The sequence below is a fragment of the Sapajus apella genome, unplaced genomic scaffold (assembly GCF_009761245.1).
Source record: "Sapajus apella isolate SASKATOON/1434 unplaced genomic scaffold, GSC_monkey_1.0 scaffold24, whole genome shotgun sequence".
Taxonomy (NCBI): domain Eukaryota; kingdom Metazoa; phylum Chordata; class Mammalia; order Primates; family Cebidae; genus Sapajus; species Sapajus apella.
Window position 1 is genome coordinate 26,185,044 of NW_022436964.1, and position 25,686 is coordinate 26,210,729.

The following is a 25,686-nucleotide window of genomic DNA, read 5'->3' on the forward strand; positions in this document are numbered from 1 at the left end:
CCACAAAAAAGAATAACAAAACCAAACAACAACAACAATAATAAAAAACCCAGTAAACTACTGCTAGTGTATTAAAAATGGGAAACTAAATTTTACATGAGAATCATTTTATTAAATTCATATAGCATGTTAGTTAACTTACATAGTGACTGGTGTAATAACATTCAGTTTTGAATTTAAGAGATCATATTTACTTAGTATTCAGGATGAAGTATGCGCCACTTTAAGTGTCTTTCATGTATTCATTTATTATCATCTCCATTTTTCCAATTAGGTAAACAAGACAAAGACAGGTCAAATCATTTGCAAAAGATCATGTAGTTAGTAAGTGGTAAACTGGTTTTGAACCTAGGCACTATAATGTATATATTCTTAAGCCCATTGATATCTCAATATAGAATTACATTTTCCCACTTATCCACAATGAAGGATCAGGAAATAAAAGCTCATAAGAATGGTGCATATATCCAAAGATTCAAAAGTTAACATACAAACCATTAAAAGCAAGGCCAAACTAGCAGTTTTGATTGCACAGATTCTAAATTGTTCCTACTTTTAATACAAATTAGTATGTGAGCAAATTTCAGTATAATTTTTAACAATTTGAAAATCTCCATATGACAACATATCCAATTCTATCTGAAAAGATACATAAAAATTGTCAAACCAACATGAATTTTTCACAAGACACCTGGAACTATAGGAGAAAAAAAGCAAGAAAACCACTAAGTAGGTTATTTTAATGAGGTTCAACTCCAGGATTGCTGTTATATTAAATGAAAGACAAAGGAAGTCTCATAATAGCAAAAAAAAAAATTAAATCTTTTTAAGGTAAGATGAAGAATTGGTGACACTTAGGTGGACTTAGGTGCTGACCAAATTTGAGCTGCTTTCAATCCTGCCTTTTCTATTTCAGTAACCAGGAACTTGCTGCATGCCCCCTGCTCTTAGGTAGGATGAATATAAAAGGCAACCCACATTGTCTAAAAATAGACCTCAGTCCACTTTGACAAAGCACTCTTATCTAGCAGCACTCTGCTGCCACACTCTCATTAAACCAATGGAGATGTCAGCATCATCTATTTCATTTCTATAGAGAGCAGAAGCCTTCTTCAATATTTTGACCTATCTCCACTGGAGAGGAAGATTTTGATTTGTAAAGACATGGAACTAGCTTCGTTAGATATTAATGAATCAGCTAAGGAGCTTCCATATAGCTGCTGAAGTGATCTGTCAGCATTCCCATTATAAATCTCTCTCTAATGGATTATAATGCTAACCAAAAATTCACTTCAGAATAAAATTTGGCATGCAGTTTATACATATCTGGGATAATACTGATTTTTTTTCTTCCATTAGCTAAAATTTGAAAAATAAAATTAGTGTGAAACTACAGCATTGTGCTATAACACAATCAACAAGAAAAGTACATAAGGCTAGCCAGCTCACCTCTGGAAAAAATGGAAAAAATGTAAAGTCTCCACCTTTTTCAGGAAAAAAAGTGAAAATAAACATATCCAGTTTTTACAAAATTATTATATATATTCAAAATCCCCCCCAAAAGATCTACAGTTACCCTATGACAATGAACATTACAGGGTTTAGATTATATTTTAAAAACTATTCAAAGACATTGTAAAAATTAAGAATTTAGTTTCCATAGGAATTCATTTAGGACCACATCAATTTCTTGATGAAGCCATATATAATTTTAGGTATATTAAAATGAATGCTCGCATCTGTTTGTATGTATCTTTGACCCTTTAACAACACAGTTTTACACTGCATGGGTCCATCTTCCTCTGCCTCTGACACTCCTGATATACCAGGACCAACCTCTCCTTTTCTTCCTCCTCCTCAGCTTAAACAATGTGAAGACAAGGAATGAGAAGACTTTTATGTGATCTGCTTCCACCTGATAAATTGTAAATGTATTTTCTCTTTCTTACGGTTTTCTTAATAACATTTTCTGTTCGCTACTTTACTTTATTGGAAGAATACGGAAAATAATATATTGAACATATAAAATATGAGTTAATCAACTGTTTATATTATCAATAAGGCTTCCACTCAATAGTAACCCATTATTAATTAAGTTTTGGGAAGTCAAAAATTATACTGGATTTTTGACTGTGCAGGAGAAAACAGGTACCACTAACCTCTGCATTGTTCAACAGTCAACAGCATGTGTGTATGTGCGTATACATAGGTAGTGCAGTATGTATACATACACAGACATATATAACAGAAACAAGTCAAAGTATGATATGATATGCTTTACTTGTTTCTGTTATACATAAAATATAATGGTAGAAAATCTGAAAAATTGATGTAAGTACAATGACAAATTAAAATTATTCAAAATCTCATCCAAATTAATTATAATTTAAATAAATATAAAAATACAAATATATTTATTACATAATGTATATGTATGCATGTTTATAAATACTTAATTAAAATAAAATTATATGTTCTAAACCTTAAATATCAAATATTCTATTGGATTTATTTTAACATAATAGCAAATAAAAGTACACATATGTCATATTTTTAGACTATGAAACTTGTATCATTTCATTTTTTCCTTATGTCTTGTTTTCTTAGTTTCTTCTCAGCCCATAGCTGAAAAGAAAATTAGTGAAATCATCCATATATTTTTATATACGTAAATCAATGAACAATTTAATGATACTATCTATGCCAAAAATCACTATCCTAAGTGGTAAGTATGCATGGTTAATAAGACCAATAAAATCCCTGTCCTCATATAAACTACAGTTTTTCAGGGAGAGAGACAACTAATAAATAGACAAATACATAAAAAAAAATTTAGATGATGACTTTTACTTTGGAAGTAACTACTCCAGGAATGGGATGAATTATGACCTGAGGTCATAAGGATGCAGGTCTTGGTGAGAAGTAAAAGATCATAGGTAAGTTGTATTAACACATCCCTAGGAAAAAAATAGTGTTGAAAGCTAGTCTTTTGTGAGGTGGAAAGGGGAGGGTTTTCTAAAGCCCTTTAGCTTTGGCTATTTAGAGTTTTACTTATTTGGCCCTGTTCATTAAGTAGAGGAAAGTCAAGACAAGAAACCTGGCATTATAAATCTTGTTTTTTTTTCCATCCTTGGTGGAATGTGAGAAGAAAAGAAGAGACGTAGGGAGAATGGAGATTTGAGATGCTGAAGTTTTAGTCTCCACCTCTTGGAGCAATACCTTGGAGTCCAAACAATACCTTGAGAATTTCAAGAAGCCTTCAACAATATCTAATAGATTTGGGGAAGCTCAATGGTGGTATGAAAGCGTGGCTGACAGAAACAGTTGATGAGCCAAGACCTTAGGTCCAGAGATGTAGGCAGTGACTTTAAGTCTGAAAATAAATGCCTGGGACCACAGCCGATGGAATATTCTACCCTGTGCCAAAATGAGATCATTAATATTATCATAGGAGCTAATAAGAGCAAACTAAACCAGTTACTTACAGTGGGCACCAGAAGGGATCTAGAGTATTCCATGTGGAGAATGAACCCTTTTCTATCCCTCTAACATGCTGTCCGTGGAGTGCAAAGCAGACTGGCTATATACTCTGAAGGTGCTTTAAAGAGAAATACTGGGGGAGGCTAAAATCTATAAAACAACATTTAATTCTAAAAACCTGAGCTACATTTTAAAAATATCTTTGCTTATTAAATAACACTGAGTTTTACTCCCCTAGTCAAAATTGATTTTTCCCAGCCAGAAAAAAGGTCTAAAAGGAAGAAGAGTTATAGAGATTACATATATACTACGGAATACTATGCAGCCATAAAAAACGATGAGTTAGTGTCCTTTGCAGGGACATGGATGAACCTGGAAACCATCATTCTCAGCAAACTGACACAAGAACAGAAAATCAAACACCGCATGTTCTCACTCATAGGCAGGTGTTGAACAATGAGAACACATGGACACAGGGAGGGGAGCATCACATACTGGGGTCTGTTGGGGGGAACTAGAGGAGGGACAGTGGGATGGGGAGTTGGGGAGGGATAATATGGGGAGAAATGTGAGATATAAATGATGGGGAGGAAGGCAGCAAACCACATTGCCATGTATGTACCTATGCAACAATCTTGCATGCTCTTCACATGTACCCCAAAACCTAAAACACAATAAAATATTTTTTTAAAAAAAGCTACATTTGCTGGCCAGGCATGGTGGCTCACGCCTGAAATCCCAGCACTTTGGGAGGCCGAGACTGGTGGATCACCTGAGGTCAGGATTTCAAGACCAGCCTGGCCAACATGGTGAAACCTGGCCTCTACTGAAAGTACAAAACTTATCCTGGCATGGTGATGGGCTCCTATAGTCCTAGCTACTCAGGAGGCTGAGGAGGAGAACCGCTTGAGCACAAGGGGCAGATGTTGCAGTAAGTCAAGATCTTGCTGCTGCACTCTAGCCTGGGAGACAGAGGGAGACTCCATCTCAAAAATAAATAAATAAATAAAAATAAAAGATACATAAGCCATATTTGCTTTGCACATGTGAATATTGCAGTAACAAGGTCTGAGCCCATTAGAAAATGTAAAGTGTATGGTTAAGGGCTTTGATCCACATTTTCTTTCTTCGGAGATATCCAAAAGTCAAGAGAAATAGGATTTTCTAAATCCAGAGTTTTTCTACCTTTCCTTATTTTCAACTAGGAAGAAAGGAATGTGCATGACTATGTGACAGCTATACAGTGCGATAAACAAGCCAAAGAAATCGAGGGAGTTGCTGGTGTGCTTGCTCCTGTACCTTTAGTTCTTAGTGGCTTTCAGGGAACTAAGGCCACATTGACAGATTGTATCTGTCTATTCTTAATCTATTTTACTTTTCTCATCTATGAGAAACAAATAGATCTATTAATAATAGTTTATTCAACTAACAATTTTAAAAGTACATAGTGTGTATCTGGCATAATGCTAAGTGTTGGGTACACAAAGACAATACTGAGCCCCTTTCTTCAAAAGGATTAGTCTAGAAAATGATTACAATGAAAGAAATAGAGCTTCATCTCTTCGATCTGATTAGGCAGCTCTCTAATTTTAAAAAATAATGGCATCACAGTATGCTATGTATCACTTCTCCAGAAGATTCAAGGAAAACCAATAATATGATACACTGATTCGAGGAAGAGATCAAAATACCGTTAATAATTACCAATTCTACAAATAGGTGCTGTTAACTCAACTGTTACCATACATCAAATATTATGTTGCAAAACATACATTGGACAAGTCAATCTCAATCTTGGCTGATCGTAGAATCACTAGGGGCTTTTAACAACTCTGATGCCCAGGTTACACCTAGGCCAATTAAATTACAATCTCTGGGGGTAAGAACCATGTCTCTGTATACTTTCAAGCTCCTTAAGTATTTCTAGTGTGCAGCCAAGTTTGAGTCCCACTACCTCAGACACATTTTAAATAACCATTCTTTATTGAATATCGACATTTGAAAATTGGGCCTACATTTAGCTTTTCTATATACTGCTAGAGCTGAATAGTAGCAGGGAGTGTGACATGTGAGAACAGAAATGTGGTTTGAGAATAAATTAATGGCATTTCAGTGTGCGTCCTGCAGCTTGTTCAGAAAAGCAGTTCATTCATAATAGAAGGACATGAGAATATATGATTTACATTCAAATGAAGCAGAACTATCTCCATATTATGACCATGTAGAAACCACAAGCAAGAAACAGTATTTATATTACTCAAACATGAAAATGAATGTAGATATTAATTTATTGTCATTAAGTTATATATCCTATGGCAGTCATGTTGCAATACAAGTTCTATTTGTCACTTTTTCATCCAATGAAAATATATAACATATATATGTTATATATATATATATATATATAACATATATATATTATATATTTTATGTAATATATAAAATATAACATCAACAGCTCAAGATAGCAAACTTTGCTACTAGAGGCATAAACTGGGAGAATCTGGACCAGATCTTCCCAAGAGGTGTTTCTTGTTTTGTGTGTACGAAAATTTTAAAACTTGGTGATTTTATGCATGAGCAACATGAACAAATCCTAGTTTCCACCTTTTTTTAGACAGTCTGTGTGCTTACATGACAAGAGTTGGCTTTAGATGAATAGCAGATGGCACATTTAGGCAAGGCACTGCCCTCCAGCTCGCCTCTGTCCTCTACCTGGCACACACCATTTATCATACCCCCACCTGGTCTCCATGGTTGCTGGAATTCTACAACTTTGGTATATTGATTATAGACCAGGGCTATGGAGCCAGACTGAATAGATTATAATTCCAGCTCACTATTATCTGTAAAATAGTGGACAATTCAAATGAATGACCTGGCACAATATCTTGTCACTTTTTTTTTTTTTTTCCAAGATGAGGTCTTGCTCTGTCACCCAGGCTGGAGTGCTGTGGCATGGTCTTGGCTCACTGCAACCTTCGCTTCTTGGGTTTCAGCAATTATCCTGCCTCAGCCTTCCGAGTAGCTGGTATTACAGGCATCTGCCACCATGCCTGGCTAATTTTTGTATCTTTAGTAGAGATGGGGTTTCACCATGTTGGCCAGGCTACTCTTGAACTCTTGACTTCACGATCCACCTGCCTCAGCCTCCCAAAGTACTGGGATTACAGGTGTGAGCCATGGCATCTGGCCGTATTCATTACTTTTATAATTAAAACTTGTCAGGCAAAAAGCTACCTATATTTTCTAAACCTGAACACTGAATTTTAGATATCTAATTTCAGAAATTCAGAATATTTATGTTTAAAGGTATTTTCAAAAATTATCTATAATAGTGAGGAACAAAAAGTAATACAAATGTTTACCAATAAGAAATGTTTAAATAAATCCTGATAAATCAGTGGCATGGAGTCCGAGGTATTAATTAGAAAACATGATGTAGTTTCCCTCAGAACTTTTACTGTGGGTAGTAAGATAATTTGTTGAAATGAACACTCAGTCCACAAATTCAGAGTCCAATAAAAATTTTATAGTATCCCCAAATTCTCTTAAAAAATTTAAATTTGCTTTTGAACAAAGGAAATAATAACTTTAAAATCTTAATCTTGATGTCATTCAACTATCACTACTGCATTGTATGAGGTGAGTTGTGGGTATAATATAAGTATATTTTGGTGTATGTGTGTATACTTTCTAGACTTTTTTGTTAACTTTTAAGTCTCTTTTTAAAATAAAGGTTTAATTTACATATAGGAAGTTTACAATTTTTAGCATAAAATATTGTGAGGTTTGGTAAGTGCATATAGTTGAACAACCACTACCACAATCCAGATATTAAATTGTCCCAAGTCCCCAACCACCAAAATGTTCTCTGCAGCTATTTGTTGTTAAGATCTTTCTTCACTTCTAAGCCCAGGAAACTATTGGTCTGTTTTTACTTCTTCCAGAATCCTACAATAGCTAGGCTTCTTTCATTTCGTATAACACATTTGAAATCTATGTTGTGTGTATCAATAATTTGTACTATCCTATGCTATGGATATACCACAATTTATTTATTGAGTCATGACCTGAAGGATATTTAGGTTGTTTTCAATTTGGGGCAAGAATGACTAATGCTGCTATAAACACCTGCATTTATGTTTATATTTTACCTAATGCCTAGGGATGGTAATACTGGATATTGTAGTAAGATTCTGTTCACCTATGTAATAAACTGCCCACTGTTTCTAAAGTGACTGTGCTATTTTTTGCATCTCACAAAGTATGAGACTTACTCTTGGCATCATTGTGTAAGTGCTTTCAAAGTTTTAACCATTCTAGTAACTGTGTAGTTATCTCATGGTTTCAACCTGTATTTGCCTAGTGAAAAATAATTTTGAGTATATTTTTCTATGTGGTTATATGTTATCTGTATGTTGTTAGTTTCCATGCAAACATTTTGCTCATTTTTAATTACTGATTTGTTATTATTGTTTTGAGAGTTCTTCATATATTTTGGTTACAAATCATTTATCAGATATGTGATTCACAAATTTCTTTTAGTTTTGTCTTCATATTCTCATAAAAATGTCTTTGAAAAAATGTGGCATGTATACATAGTGCAATATTATTTGGCCTTAAAAAAGAAGGAAATCCTGACATTTGTGACAACATAGATGTACCTGGAGAACACTTTATAGACTAAGCGAAATATCACAGTCAGAGAAAGACAAATACTACATAATCTCATATATATGTGGAATCTCAAAATTTGAACTAACTGAAGTTGAGAATAGAATGGTAGTTATCAGGGCTGATGGGTGAGGAATGGGGAGATGTTAGTCGAAGAGTAAAGGATTCCATTATACAGAAGGAATAAGTTCTGACATCTATTTTCCAGCATGGAAACTATATCTAATAATAATATATTGTATATTTGAAAATTGCTGAAAGTAGAGTTTAATCTCATCCCCAAAAGTGATAAGCATGTAAGGCATGCCTATTTAATTTGATTTAATTATACTGTAATGTATACACATATCAAAATATTACATTGTACCCCATAAACATATATAATTTTTGCCCCCGCAGCCCCGGAGTCAAAGCCGGTTCCCGGCTCAGTCCCGTCCTGCAGCAGCCTGCCTCGTCTTTCCTTTCAACATGACAGATGCCGCTATGTCCTTCGCCAAGGACTTCCTGGCAGGTGGAGTGGCCGCAGCCATCTCCAAGACGGCGGTAGCGCCTATCGAGCGGGTCAAGCTGCTGCTGCAGGTACGGCATGCCAGCAAGCAGATCACCGCAGATAAGCAATACAAGGGCATTACAGACTGCGTGGTCCGTATTCCCAAGGAACAGGGAGTCCTGTCCTTCTGGCGCGGTAACCTGGCCAATGTCATCAGATACTTCCCCACCCAGGCTCTTAACTTCGCCTTCAAAGATAAATACAAGCAGATCTTCCTGGGTGGTGTGGACAAGAGGACCCAGTTTTGGCGCTACTTTGCAGGGAATCTGGCATCAGGCGGTGCTGCTGGGGCCACATCCTTGTGTTTTGTGTACCCTCTTGATTTTGCCCGTACCCGTCTAGAAGCAGATGTGGGTAAAGCTGGAGCTGAAAGGGAATTCCGAGGCCTCGGCGACTGCCTGGTTAAGATCTACAAATCTGATGGGATTAAGGGCCTGTAGCAAGGCTTTCACGTGTCTGTGCAGGGTATTATCTACCGAGCTGCCGACTTCGGTATCTATGACACTGCAAAGGGAATGCTTCCGGATCCCAAGAACACTCACATCGTTATCAGCTGGATGATCGCACAGACTGTCACTGCTGTTGCCGGGTTGACTTCCTATCCATTTGACACTGTTCGCCGCCGCATGATGATGCAGTCGGAGCGCAAAGGAACTGACATCATGTACACAGGCACACTTGACTGCTGGAGGAAGATTGCTCGTGATGAAGGAGGCAAAGCTTTCTTCAAGGGTGCATGGTCCAATGTTCTCAGAGGCATGGGTGGTGCTTTTGTACTTGTCTCGTATGATGAAATCAAGAAATACACATAAGTTATTTTCTGGGAATTTTCCCCCTGTGAACAGGCATGTTGTATTATATAATGTATCTTGAGCATTCTCGGCAGACTCCTGGCTGACAGTTTATCTGTGGCAACTATTTACTGGTTGAAAATGGGAAGCAATAATATTCATCCGACCAGTTTTCTCTTAAAGCCATTTCCATGATGATGATGGGACTCAATTATATTTTTTATTTCAGTCACTCCTGATAAATAACAAATTTGGAGAAATAAAAATATCTAAAATAAAAAAAACATATAATTTTTGTCAACTAAAAATAAATATTTTAAAAAATGTCTTTTAAATTGCTGGAATTTTATTTTGATAAAAAAAATTGTAATTTTTTTTTGTAAGTCTTGCTATCATATTGTATCTAAAAAATATTTGCTCTACCTAGCCGGGCCTGGTGGCTCATGCCTGTAGCCCCAGCACTCTGGGAGGCCGAGACAGGTAGATCAGGAGGTCAGGAGATCAAGGCCATCTTGGCTAACATGGTGAAACACCATAGCTACTAAAAATACAAGAAACTAGCCAGGCATGGTGGGACACTCCTGTTGTCCCAGCTACTCAGAAGGCTGAGGCAGGAGAATCACTTGAACCTGCGAGGCAGATGTTGTGGTGAGCTGAGATCACACAACTGCATTCCACTCTGGGTAACAGAGCGAGACTGTGTTTGAAAAAAAAAAAATTGCTTAACCCAAGGATAAAAAAATTTTATCTTTCCAGAACATTTACACTTTTAGTGTTTACTTTTAGGTATATAACCTCTATTCATAAAATTTTTGTATTTGCATATATATCGGTTGTTAATATGATGAATCACAATTTTTTTTTAAGCTCAAGATACATGTGCAGGTTTGTTATATAGGTAAACTACTATCTCTGAGATTTCTTGTACAGATTATTTTGTTACCCATGTATTAAGTCTAGTATTAATTGGTCATTTTTCCTAAATCTTTCCCTCCCACCTTCCACCCTCTGGGAGGTCAAAATGTCTTTTGTTCTCCTTCATGTGTTCTCTTCATTTAGCTCCCACATATGAGAACATGCAGGATTTGGTTTTCTGTTTCTGCAAATGACATGATCTTATTCTTTTTTATGGCTGCATAGCATTCCATTCATATTTTCTTTAGCCAGTCTACCATTGCTTTCTACAATGGTTGAATTAATTTACACTCCCCAAAACAGTGTATAAGCATTCATTTTTTACTGCAACCTCACTAGCATTTGTAATTTTTTTTTTTTATTTTTTGGCTATAGCCATTGTGACTTATGAGAAATGTTATTTCATTGTGATTTTGATTTGCATTTCACTAATGATCACTGATGTTAAGGTTTTTTCATGTTTTTTGGCCGCATGTATGTCTTCTTTCGAAAAATGCCTGTTATGTTCTTTGCCCACTTTTTAATGAGGTTGTTTTCTGCTTGTAAATTTGTTTAAGTTCTTTATAGATCCTGTATATTAGACCTTTGTTGGATGTACAGTTTGAAAAAAAAATTCTGCCATTCGGTAGTTTATCTATTTACTCTATGGATACTTTCTTTGGTTGTGCAGAAGTTCATTAGTTTAATTAGCCATCATTTGTCAATTTTTTCATTGGTTACAATTGCTTTTGATGTCTTCTTCATGAAATCTCTACCCATTCCTATATTTAGAATGGTATTGCCTAGGTTGTCTTCAGACTTCTTACAGTTTTGGGCTTTACATTTAAGTCTTTAATCCATCTTGAATTGATTTTTATATATGGGGTCTAGTTTCAATCTTCTGCTGGCTGTCCCAATACCATTTGTTGAATATGGAGTCCTTTCCTCATTCCTTTTATCAGCTTTGTTGAAGATCAGATGACTGTAGCAGGGTGGCCTTATTACTAGGCTTGTGGTTCCATTGGTCTGTATACCTGTTTTGTTTTTTTTTTTTTTTTTTTTTTTTGTACCATGCTGTAGCCCTGTAGTAAAGTTAGAAGTCAGGTATCATGATGCTTCTAATTTTCTTCTTTTTGCTTAGGATTGCCTTGGTTATTTAGGCTTTTTTGGTCCCATATGAATTTTTTTTTTCTAGTTCTGTGAAGTATGTCATTTATGGTTTAATAAGAATATCACTGAATCTGTGAATTGCTTTGTGAAGTATGGCCATTTTAACAATATTGATTTTTCCTTTCCATGAAATAGAATGTTTTTTCATTTGTTTGTGTCATCTCTGATTTCTTTGAGAAGTGTTTTATTTTTCTCATTCTAGAGCTCCTTCACCTACCTGGTTAGCTGCGTTACTAGGTATTTTATTCTTTTTGTGGCAATTTTAAATGAGACTGCATTCCTGATTTGGCTCTCAGCTTGACTGTTATTGGTACATAGGAATGCTGGGGATATATTTATGTTGGTTTTATATCATGAGACTTGGCTGAAGTTGTTTATCAGCTGAAGGGTCAATTTTAGAGTATATGCCCTATGGCAATGAGAACAGTGTGTATTCTTGTTTTGGGGTAGAGAGTTGTGTAGATGTCTATCAGGTCCACTTGATTCAGTTCTGAGTTCAGGTCCTGAATATCTTTGTTAATTTTCTGCCTCAATGACCTGTCTAATATTTTCAGTGGTGTGTTGAAATCTCCCACTAGCATTGCATGGGAGTCTAAGTCTTTTTGAGAGTCTTTAAGAACTTGCTTTATGAAGCTGAGTGCTCATATGTTGAGTGCATATATATTTAGGATAGTTATATCTTCTCTTGAATTGAACCCTCTGCCATTATGTAATACCCTTATTTGTGTTTTATCTTTGTTGGTTTAAAGTCAGTTTTGTCTGAAACTGGGATTGCAAGCCCTGCTTTTTTTCTGTTTTCCATTTGCTTGGTAGATTTTTCTCCCTCCTTTTATTTTGAGTCTATGAGTGTCACTGCCTTTGAGATGGGTCTCTTGAAGAAAGAATACCCTTGGGTCTTGGTTCTATATCCAGTTTGCCACTCTGGGCCTTTAATTGGAGGCATTTAGCCTATTTATATTCAAGTTTAGTATTGATATGTGTGGATTTGATTTGGTCATCATGATGTCGGCTGGTTGTTATGCAGACTTATGTTTCTAGTTGCTTTGTGAAGCTCTTAAAGTATACTGGTTTGTATACTTCAGTGTGTTTTTGTAGTGGTTGGTAAAGGTCTCCCCTTTTATATTTAGTGATTCCTTCAGGAGCTCTTGTAAGGCAAGTCTGGTTGCAACAAATTCCCTCTGCATTTGCTTGTCTAAAAAGGATCTTATTTCTCCTTTGCTTATAAAGCTTACCTTGGCAAGATATGAAGTTCTGGGTTGGAATTTGTTTTCTTTAAGGATGTTGAATATTGGCCCTCAGTCTCTTTTGGATAGTAGTGTTTCTGCCGAGAGGTCTGCTGTTAGTCTCATGGGCTTCCCTTTATAGGTAACCTGACCTTTCTCTCTAACTGTCTTTAACTATTTTCTTTCATTTTGCCCTTGGGAAATCTGATAATTATGTGTCTTGGAAATGATCTTCTTGTGAGGTATCTTACTGGGTTTCTCTACAGTTTTAAATTTGAATGTTGGCCTTTCTTGCTAGGTTTGGGAAAATTCTCATGGATGACATTCCAAAATACTTTTTGCAAGTTGGCTTCATTCTCCTCATCTCTTTCAGGAAGAAAAATGAATTATAGTTTTTGCCTCTGTACATAACTTCATGTTTTTCATTGATTTGGTCATTCCTTTTTATTTTTTTTTTTCTCTATTATTATTTGACTGTGTATTTTAGAAATCCAGTCTTCAGGCTCTGAGATTCTTGCCTTAGCTTGTTCTATGCTGTTGCTGATGCCTGTGATTGCGTTGGGAAATTATTGTAGTATGTTTTGCAGCTCTACCAAGTTGTTTATGTTCTTTTCTACACTGGCTATTTTTTTCTGTCAGCTCTTGTATAGTTTTACCATGTTTCATTTTTAAACATTGAATCAGCCATGCATTTTAATGATAAACCCCATTTTGTAATAATGCATTGCTCTTTTAATACACTATTGGATTTGGCTTGCTGAAATTCTGTTAGGAATTTCTGTTCTAGTACCAAAATAGCAGCCTAGAAGCAAGCTAGCTTTACTGCCACTCACAGAAAACCAAAACCAAATATATAATGTTGATTATTATCATCAATATCACAGGATTCAAAACCAGGGAGAAAACAGTTCCCTGGGCTACAAAAGAGTATAAGTACTCTGAGCATATGGTAAAGGAACCAAATATTAATATCTGTAGGAGATCAGTCAGTGTGGTGGGAGGAACTATAGGGAAAGGAGCAGGCATTCTGAAAGGTTGGAAGGTTCTGCATAGCGTCAGGGAAAAATAGCTGAAGTCAGCTGTTCTCTAACCCTGATGCAGAGGGCAATGAGTAGGTACAGGGAGTGTAGGGGGATTTATCTTTAACAGGCTTGTTAACTTATGTTGACCAGGAACGGATCTTTGATCATCCATGCAACATTCCCTTTCAGGGAACCAATAAATGTTAATTACCTACAGGCTGTGTTTGCTCCAGACTCTTGGCATTATGCTTGCACTGAATAAAAAGCAAGGAGCTCCAGCTTCTCGGGGCTGCTGCCCTTTGGTCACTAATGCCAGTCAGTTTCCTAGCTGCTCTTACACTGCATACCTGTGTCTGAATACTCATATTATCTGTTGGTCTGCCAGGGTCTGTGGGACAGACGCAGCAAATATCCCTGACCCCACCTCTAAATTTGCCTGGCACTAACTGCGTGGAAAATTTCCCCCGACTTATTGCTTCTACACTGTTAAAAATGAGATTGAGATGGACAATCAGACTTCCCACTACCTTGGGTTCACTGGCAGGATATCTGTATTTTCCTCAATCTAAAAGAAGCATCAAGAGTGCCTAAAGGGCAAAATATCCCTGAGGATATCCAAAGACAATCTGGGGAGATGGAACTACCATCCTCAGCCCTGGAAACTCAGCTCTATAACTCTGTCAAAGGAGACCCCAGGACAGAGTGGCTGTTAAGCAGCCCACCGTGCTGTAGCAGGTTTGTTTCACTGGTCCCCTGGGCATGAACACCTAGCAAGCCTTCTCACACTACCTGGAAATTGTCTTTGGAATATCCCACATTCCGGACAGACTATATTCTAATTACTTACTAGAACTGAGGCAAGCATGGGTTTAAGGTACTGTCTACTGCAAAAAAGGCAACAAATTCTGGAGAAAAAAGGAAAAAAGAAATAATGAATGAAAATAAAAAGAACGAAGTAAGAAAATCAACAGGTAAGTTAAAAAGAATCTCTAAGCAAATATGTTCAGAAAAAAAATAAAACAAGGTAGACAAAGAAGCCTGGAATAAATATTCTTGTAATGCACATTAATAGATGTACATTATATCAAATAACAGCAAATAGGGAACCATGACCTCCAGAAACAGACAAAGCAATGAACCAATCACTGACCTTCACAAGACAGTAATATGTGAACTCTCTGATCAACAATTCAAAATATCCATTTTAAAGGAATTCTGTTATCTCCCAGATAACAGAAAAATAATTCAGAAATGTTTCACATAAATTATTAAAAAATATATTTTTTAATCAAACAGAAATCTTGGAAGTGAGAAATAAATTTGCTGAACTAAAAAATTTATTAGAGGCCCTAAATAGCAGAATGGATCAAGCTCAGGAAATAATTACTGAGCTTGAAGAATGGCTATTTGAAAATATGCAGTAGAGAAAAAAATGAAAATTAAAGAGAGTAAACTACAAGATATAGAAAATAACCTCATCAGGCCAAATCTCAGAATTATTGGTGTTCAAAAGGGATTTGAGCAAGAATGAGGGGAAGGAAAGTTTTTCACATAAACAATAATATAAAACATTTTAAAATTTGACAAACTGATAAACATCCAGGAACAGATATGACTCAATTTTAAATTAAAAGTCATAGAGTGGTTGAACGGATTAAAAAAAAAAAAAAAAAAACAAGATCTAAATATTTAATGCCTACAAGAAACCCACTTCACCAATAAAGGCACATGTAGCCTGAAAATGAATGGGGGGAGAATGATATTCCATACAACTAGAACAAAAAAAGAGGAGGAGCAGCAGCTATACTTAGAATAAAATAGACTATTAGAAACAGCTATACACCAATAAATTTGAAAACCTATTGAATATATTCCTGGGCATATATAACCTGACAAAATTGAAGCATGAGGATACTGAGAACCTCAACAAACCAATAACAAGTAATGAGATTGAGGGCATAACAAAAAGTTTTCCAACAAAGCAAAGCCCAGAATCTTCTGGTTTCACTGTTGAATTTTACCAAACATTTCAAGAAGAAAGAATACCAATTCTACTCAAAGATCATAGTAGAACCAAGAACAAACACCATGCGATTATTTCAATAGATACCAAAAAAGCATTCAATAAAACTCAATATTCCTTTATGGTAAATATCCTCAAAAAACTGAATGTAGAAAAAACATACCTCAAGAAAATAAAGGCTATATAAGACAAGCCCACAACTAACATTGTACAGAATAGGGAAATAGTGAGAGTCTTTTTTATATCTAGAACAAAACAAGGATACTCATTTTTACCACTTTTGTTTAGCATAATACTAGAAGTCCTGGCCAGAAAAATTAGTCAAGAAAAAGAAACAAAAGACATCCAAATTGGGAAAAAAAATCTCAAATTAGTCTTGTTTACACATAACATGATCTTATACCTAGAAAAACCTAAAGATAACATCCAACAAAGTTAGAACTTATAAATAAATTCAGTACAGTGGGAGATACAGAATCAACATAAAAAAAAAAAAAAAGACAGTAGCAGTTAAATACTAATTCAGTTAACAATCTGAAAAAGAAATCAATAAAACAATCCCATTTGCAGTAGCTACAAAGAATATAAAATGGCTAGGAATCAATTTAACCAAAGATATAAAAATTCTATAGGATAAAACTACAAAATACTGATGAAAGAGAACACACAGAAATGGAAAGATGTTTCATGTTCATGAACTTGAAGAATTCATATTGTTAAAATGACAGTACTGCTCAAAGTTGTTTACAAATTTAATGCAATCCCTATCAAAATACCAACATTATTTGCACAAATTTTTAAATTTCTATGGTTTCTATGGAATCACAAAAAGATCTTGAATAGTTAAAGCAATTCTGAACAAAAAGAACAATGCAACGCACTACATGACTTCAAAATATACGAGGAAGCTATAGTAAATGGTACTAGCATAAAGTCAGACACATACATCAATAGAACAGAATAAAGAGAACCCAGATACAAACCTAAGCATTTACCACCAATTCATTTTTTTTTAACAAAGATACCAAAAACATACAGGAGAAAGGACAATCTTTTCAATAAATGATTCTGAGAAAACTGGATAAACACAGGTAGAGGAATGAAACTAGATCATATCTCCCACCATATATTAAAAAAAAAAATCAAAATGACTTGCAAACCTTAACCGAATACCTGAAACACTAAAACTATTAGAAGAAAACATAATGATATGTTTCAGGGCAGTGGTCTGGGAAAAGAATTTTTGTGTAAGACCTCAAAAGTACAGGTAATACAAGCAAAAATAGTTGAATGGGATTATATCAAGCTAGAAACATTTTGCAGAAAAAAGGAAATAGTCAATAAAATAAAGACATAACTTAAATGGGAAAAAATGTTTGCAAACTCTCTATCTGACAAAAGGGTAATAACCAGAATACATAAGGAGCTGAAACATCTCAATAGTAAAAATATAATAATCTAATTGCAAAATGGGCAAAAGATCTGAATAGACTTTTCTCAAAGAAGACATACAAATGACCAAACATATTTTTAAAAAATGCTTAACCTCACTAATCATCAGAAAAATGCAAATCAAAACTACAATGAAATATTTTACCCTATTAAAATGGTATTTATTTTTAAAAAGAAGAATATATATGCTAGTGGAGAAAGGGAAACCCTTGCGCACTGTTGTTGCAATTGTAAATTAGTACAGCCAGTATGGACAACCGTGTGAAGGTTCTTCAATAAACAAAAATTACAACTTCTTTATGATCCAGCAATTCCACTACTGAGTATATACCCAAGAGAAAAAAAAATGAGTAAATCAAAGAATTATCCGCATCCCATGTTTATTGTAGCACCCTTCACAATACCCAAAATATGGAATCAACCTAATTGCCCATCAATGTATGAATGGATAAAGAAAATGTGATACAAATACACAGTGAAATATTATTCAGCCATAAAAAGAATGAAATTCTGTTATCTGTAACAACACTAATGAAACCAGGTATCAGTATATTAAGTGAGATAAGCCAAGGAAAGCAAGACATATATCACATATTCTCAATCATATGTGGGAGCTAAAAAAGGAGATCTTATAAAGCTAGACGGTAAATTGGTGTTTTCCAGAGACCAGAAAGGGTAGGGAGTAGAAGGGGTTGAAGAAAGGTTGGTTAATGGGTACAAATTAACAGCTTTATAAACGAAATAACACCTAGTATTTGATAGATCAGTAGGCTGACTATAGTTTACAGTAATTTACTGTATATTTCAAAACAGCTTGAAGAAAATAGTTTGAATGCTTCTAGCATAAAAAAGACAAATATTTAAAGGTGATGAATACTTCAATTATATGAATTCAGTGTTTGCAATATATGCATATATTATTTATATTCTGAAAATGTGTACATGTTTTATATAAATAAATAATAAAATTAACAATTTTGCATTTATGTTCATTAGGGATATTAGACAATAGTTTTCTTGAACTATACATCTCTGGTTTTGGTATCAGGGTAAAGCTCTTATCATAGGATGTGTCAGAATAATTAGTGTAGTACTGGCACTGTTTCTTCCCTTAACTGTTTGGTCAAATTCATCAGTGAAGCCACTTGGGCCCCCAAATTTGTTTCACAGCTATGGGAGCATTCATATTAACAATTTTTTCTTGGGTGAGATTTGGGTAATTTTAGCCTTTTCAAATATTTGCAAAATTAAATTGCAGCATTTATTGGCTTAAAGCATTCATGATATCATTTACTATTCTTTTAATGCCTGCAGAGCCTGCAGTGATCCAGTATCTATGTTCTTGATCTTGGCAATTTGTATCGTCCATTTATTTTTACTTATAATTCTGGCTAGAGTTTATCCATTTTATTGGTGTTCTCCTTCCTTTGTGTTTTATTAATCTATTCGCTGTTCTATCCATCCATCAAACTATTCATTTACATTTTAAGAATAAATTTAAGAGTACATTTTAACAGGTGCTGTTGATACAACACAAAAGAAGGCATCATATCTGGGCTAGGAACAAAAAATTCAGTGAGGGAAAACTAAAGTGTACAGAAGAATGAGCTTTTCACAACATGCTGTCTATTTTGTCCAGTGTTCAGTTGAGTTTAGCTTTGCTCAGAATAGGATTTAGGTGAGATTAGTTTTAAACATCCCCGAAAATAAAGAGAAAATGTTGGAAGAACACAATAATTATTACCATCAATTACAAAGCTTTTTCTAACAAGATCTGGATGGACAGTCCATTTAACTCTTGAAATTCTACTGCCTTAATGACTGTACACACTCCATTTCCTAAGAGAAACATGGAGTACTTATATATTTAATAAAGGCAATGACAAGTTCATGGTATACATTTTCCCATAGGTAAAACATGAAAAATCAGTCAATTTTATATGGTCCAGTATCTTGGAATTTATGAGATTATTAACTGCAACAATAAATAGAAAACAACATGCACTCTATTCTAAAAACTATTTATTTATTTAAAATCCCAATTCAACATATCATAATTCAAGTCACAAACTTAGATAGTGGAATAATTTTAATATTAACAAATAATGTTTTTAATCAAAACTTTACAGTAATTCAAATATAACCTTTAAAAGCTTAACATAAAATTCATATTTATAAGACCCTTGAATTTTTTAAAGTTGCATAAATTATATAGTAAGCATTCACTATTACCTGTCTGCCCTTTGCAAATAAGCATGAATCGAATAAGTAATTTATTTTGTTTAGCCAATCAAGGAATAAGAAACTAAAAAAAAAGTCTACTTCACTATTTATTGATTTACCTTCTTGCTGCTCAAAAATTTGTGGATGCTTTAGCATTCCCTAAGCGAGTCTAATAAATCTTCAATCTTTATGCTGATGGAGACAACTAAAAAGACCATTCCACTGCTTGGTTATTAGATCAGCTTCTGCTTACAATCTTAAAACTAGCATTACCACTTCAAATTCCAATATGTTAGCTCTCTTGATCCAATTTTCTCTGTCCACTTAATAACCTATTTTGAATCTTTTACTTTTCATATCTCTAACCGCTAATGGCACTGTCCTCTGAACTCTTGTCCATCTATTGTTCTGAAGGTATCATTCCATTCGCCTGCCTTTTTCACCTCATATTCAGTATTATTCTTTTATTTCTAATTTTCAGAAGCAGCTCTTCCTCGACGAAACCACTTCCAACAACGTTCTGTGGGCAGTTTTCTATTATCTTTATTCTATACAGTAATGAGGAGAGTCAAAATAATAACAGTAAAGAAGAAGAATATAAATAAACCAAATTATTTGAGTATGTAACAGACATCAGTTACCTACCTCTCATTTCTAATTTTTACAATACTCCTGAAATAGTTGTCTTAGCTTAAAATAAAGACATTTAGGCTTAGAAAATAAAATTCTTTTCCCAAGATTGTCTAATGCTTGTTCAAGATTTAAAAGGAGGTCTGCAAATAACAGCAACCACTTATTGAGTACATCCTAGTTATCAAGCAAAATAGTTGCATTATCTCATTGAACACTAACAAGAACTCCTGAGCTAGAGACTATAATAATCATCATATAATTATCTCCCTTTTCTTAGTTTCATTGATGGACAAAGAAATGTTCTCCAGGTCAAATGTTCAGTGAGTAGAGATTTTTTTATTCAAATCCAAGCAGCCTGGCATTGGAGCCGGTGGCCTTAATCACCCCTTAATACTGTATAGTTTTAATTTAATAAGCAATTTTACATACAAACATTTTTTGGTTGATTTTGTCACATGCATATTCTTGTTCTTTTTTTCATTAGCCAGTACTTCAGGGAAGCAAATGTAAGCAGGATATATTAATGTCAACAACTACATCGGCTCCAAAAGGAATATATAATGCAAATCAATATCTGTATCTATCTACCTATTAGCTATCTAAATGTCTATTTCTCTACAGAGAGAGAAAGAGAAAAACACAGAAAGAAAGAAAAGGAAATAAGAAAAGGAACCATGAAATAAACTTTAGATGTGATTATTTTTATTTAACTAACACTTACTCTACTGTCATTGTTTGTAAATTCTGATTTTCCTAATTAAAAAATGATTTTAAATTATATTCTCTAACTTACCAAGTATATAACTTTCTCATGAAGGCCAGCTTTACTATTGCTCTCTTTTTCCTGGACCCTAAATCCACCCTTTATTTCAATCTGATTTTAATTACTGTCTTTGAAAATTTACCACATATAACTTAGAAATACTTTTGGCATCATTTGAAATAAATGTAGACAAAAAACATCCTTTAACTGTTACAGAATTCTAAAATATTTGCATTCAAATTTCTTCTTATGTGAATATATTCAGTTTTATAAAGTCAGAGTGAGTTTCTAAGCTGACTAGAATACATATGGCTCAATCAGCCACAATTCCATTAAAGCTGCTGTTATTTTTATATACTAAAATATATTTTTCATCTCATAAGTCATTTCCAAATTCAAGCCATCAGTTTATTTTCTATATATAGAGTCAAAGACAAGATTGAAAATCAACTCAATATATTTCAAATGGTAGGCAAGTTAGAACAACAATTTTTACTTGAGCTGATCAAGGTCAACAACTCAAGCACAATACATTCTCAAAGAATATTCTCCTTGGTAATCCTCTTCAGAAATATGTCGAAAATCAAGTGTGCCTGGATATCGCTATTTTTGTGCAGGTTAATGCCAAATATCCAAGTCATATATACGTTCAACGATAAGACAAAAAATTGATTGGCATTCTTTTTGAAGAGTCCTTTAGCGTATTATCATTTTCATAACTTGAATAGTCCTTTTTATTTCATATTTTGTAGCTTATTTTCAAAATATTAACAAAATTAATATGTATTTTAATCTATATGGCAATGAGCTATTTTTAACATACACACATAGACACAGAATTCAAAAAAATCACTTGGCCTGAAGCACAGGATAGAAGAATACTATCACTATCCTTTCAAGTGGGAAATGCAATTTTAAAAACAATGTTCAACTGATATCTGGATTTCAACGCATGAAAATACCTGCACTAATATGTAATAATCTTGAGGGATTATAAAATACAGAACAGAGAACAGATATAATAATATCTTTAGGTTTCATTTCCACAAAACCTACAAATCTATTTTAGCACTTAAGTTAAATGGCTTCAAGAGGGTCATAAGATTACACACTTTAAAAATAGAAATGATTGCAATTTATTGAATGAGGAAGAAAATTGCCTCATCTTTGATGGGCTGAATCACATGTTTAATTAGAAGACATAGGAAATATCTCAGAACTAAAGAGATTCTCAGGGTCTGCTGGCCTACAGAAAACAAAGCATAGTTCAGTAATCTCAATGGAACAGCTCACAGTCCTAACCTATAGGCTTTATTTACATAGCTCAAAAGATTACCACCCAGTAACAGGCTATTATGTCTTATATTTGCTTGGAAGCAACATCAAGTTAATCCTTTTACAGCTAACATTTGATTTTTATTTGCCAAGAGCGATTTTCAAAGAATTTGACTAAATTTTTGTCTTCAGTGAGAGTCAGAAGGCACGAGTTTAAGTAAACATGAAGTCACAACTAAGAATCACCAAAACTTATTAACTTGTAAGATTTCTAAGTTAAAACAGAATGAAATATATACAATAAAAGACAGAACCAAATACTGAAAAAAATTAATAGAGTCAAATGTAGAAAAATATTTAGTTCTGCATGGAAAATAAATAGCTTCATTGTATAACAATGATTTATTCTCATATATGAAAATACGGCTAGTAAAATGTTCTGTTTAGTTGCCAAATAGTAAAAGATTAATGTTCTAAAAGACTCAGTGCTTTCAAATTAAGAATAAATCATGGCCATATTTAGCACTACAATAATAACACCTGGAATAGTCGATGAATGAATTAAAATAATAGAAGATAAATTTAAATGTTTATTATAGAGCCAAACTTTTCTGAAATATTTATAATACTTATAGAAATATTTTCTCTAAAAAAATACCCTAAATAATTATATCCATCTGAATATAATGTCATGTTTACATATTTGTAGAAATCTGAAACTTTTAAAGGCATGAGACCTGTAAAATTAAAGAAAGTTTAAATATATAAATATGTATTTTCAATCTATAGATCTATGCAGACATGGTCTATGTTTTATGTAAAATAACCTATGTATTATATAAACATATAAACCTATATATTAAAATATATAAGTATTTATATATAATATATATATCATACATATATATAAAATATATATACATGTATGCATATATAAATAATTGATATATAAACATGTAAACCCATGTATTAAAATATATGTACATATATACTGTGTTTTAAAAAGATATATCCATAATACATATCATTTTCTAATAGAGAATGATACTGTTTGAATTTTTAATTTTGATTGTTCTAGATGTCTAGTAATAAAGAGACTCAGGAATTTTAAAAAACCACTCACATTGTGAGAAAAAAAAAATGTGTGTTTGAAAACCTGACTCTGTCTAACATCATATTATCCTGCATATTAACTGAACAAAGCACTTGCTCTTTTTTGATGCCAATGCTGATTTTTTGTTTGTTTACTTAAAACATCATTTTCATAGATATCCAAAAAGCAGCTTTGATGTCTGTCTAGTTCATTAATAGTTTTATTAATTCAGCTAGTCATCAGGTGCAATTCATCAATTGTACAACCCTTTGTGTTCTATTTTTGGTAATGACTCTTCTCTGGAATTTAAATTATGAAGGAAAAATGGCTGACTAGTCTGTATTTCTCAATTTATTCATGTTCAATGAAAAGCTATTCATCAGCGTAAACTCTACTATGAGTTCAAATCAAATTTGAGCCACCTGGGAGTAAACAAAATCGTTTTTTTTCCCTAGAACTTGGAAGTAGATAATAATAACACATTTTCAAGAAACTCAGGATAGCAATATGTTTAAATGAAATAAAATAAAGATGATAAGTTATCGAATTTTTCCACTATATCAGATACTTTGTCCATGCACTAAGAGCTTCTGTAATATTTTAGTAGTTTTATTTCTACCATATAATGGTGATTTCTTTTATATCTTGCAGGTATAAAATAATCAGCTATTCACCATACCCAACAACATGTGCAAACTCTATAAGACTATCATTCTACCACCTTTCTGTTAAAAGATTTGAACTATTTATGGAATTGCTGGTTAAAACAAATTATTCACTTTCAGGATTTTTATTAAGCATTCAAAATCAACATTCCTATTAATATAAAATACAGAATTTACCTACTTGAGTTTACAGGTGCTTAGACACTTTAAAATTAGACATTTTTTTCATAATAAATCTAAGGCTAACAGATGCTTATGGAGTGGGATGAGGCTGATATGTATTTCAGAGAGAATCTACAGATTTTCTCTAATAGTAGAACTAATTCTCACCTATTTTTGAGCACCCCTGGCAATATAAGATTATATCTGGTGCTAGAGATTTCTGGGCTCATGCATGCATGTCTAAATAAATTATCAGTAGGTTAGAAACAAAGTAACATAGCGAAATGCTAAATTGTACATTTTCCTTTTACTAATTCTTCTTTAGGACTCAAAGCTCTTTGGATTCAGCATATAAAAATGCTTATATGTATTCCATAGTGCAGGTGATCCATAGTCCTCTTCAGGAAAGAGAATTCCACAATCTGTTTAATCTATTAGAAAACTGAATACTCTTTTATGAACTGTAATTTTTAGGAAAGTATTATGCATACACATGTGGGATATCTTATTAGAAGTGTTTGTACTAAGTTTTAAAACAGGATGATTTATGAAGTTTTCTGTTTAATACTTATCCTTAGCATACTTCCAAAGCCTCTGAGGCTATCTCTTTTGCGTCTCATGAAGCTAGATAAAGCCCGAATTCACATTCTCCCAACTCAGCTGTAAGAGTTGCTACTGTGTGATGGAAGAGACCAAAATGTGCAAGAGCTACAACCCTGTGAGGAGCCTGCAGTGCACTGCGACTTGAGTTTCAATCTGAACTGTATGAACAGAGCTCATTGTACCCCAGTGACCATTATCCTTGGAAGTGAGGGTAGGAAGTGAAAGGAGACAATTCCAATGCTTTTTCTTGAAGTTATGTTTTTAAAAATGTTTAAAACATCTTGAAGTTCTGAAAAATATTTGTCTTTGCAGGTGATGGCATTTTCTAAAATATTATTACAAAATATATGAAAAGAGTATTGTGTTTGTCATAATAAATCAAAGATCTTACACACTAATACAATAAAATCTATAGTATAAAATTATAATTTTATTCAGTCATTTCATCCACATTGAGATATTAAGTCATGAAGTTTATATAGATCATGAGATGTAAAAGAGCTCCTATACTAATTTGTTTTTAAAAATCCAGTGTTCATTATAATAGGTAGTGCGGTTTAAAATGTCTGTGTAACGATCTACACTATTATCTGCAGCACAAATGATGCTTTCACAGCTGCTGTATGGCTAGAATCAGCCATGTCCTTTATGATACCTTGCCTCGGCATGGGCTCTTATTCCTAACATTTGCCTTTTAAAATCTCTATAGAGATCTAACAGAAAAATCACAAGAACAGCATCTTTGTGCTTCTCTTTCTCTGGAAATACCAAAGCAGCAGTGTATCTTCCCATACTTAAAAAAGAAAGAAAGAAATGTTTTAATCTTTCATTTTTCAATATAAAGTTTTAGCCAAAAGTGTATTTATTAAAAGAAATTAGATCTGTCACTCACTAATTCAATGACTAACTACACAAGTTTAAACTTACTTTTACTTTGAGTATCAGACAAAAGTAAAACAAACTAGAAATTTCAGTTCTCTTTCAGAA

At 33.7% G+C, this 25,686-nt stretch overlaps 1 protein-coding gene and 1 pseudogene across 42 annotated transcripts in view; one reads left to right on the top strand and one right to left on the bottom strand.

The window, feature by feature from the left end:
* PTPRD (protein tyrosine phosphatase receptor type D) overlaps positions 1-25,686 on the bottom strand; it is a 2,321,819-nt gene that overhangs the window by 1,827,900 nt on the left and 468,233 nt on the right. The window lies entirely within an intron of this gene.
* On the top strand, positions 8,555-9,764 carry LOC116559689 (annotated as a pseudogene). The gene has a single exon (XR_004272573.1). The product of XR_004272573.1 is annotated as an ADP/ATP translocase 2 pseudogene (transcript).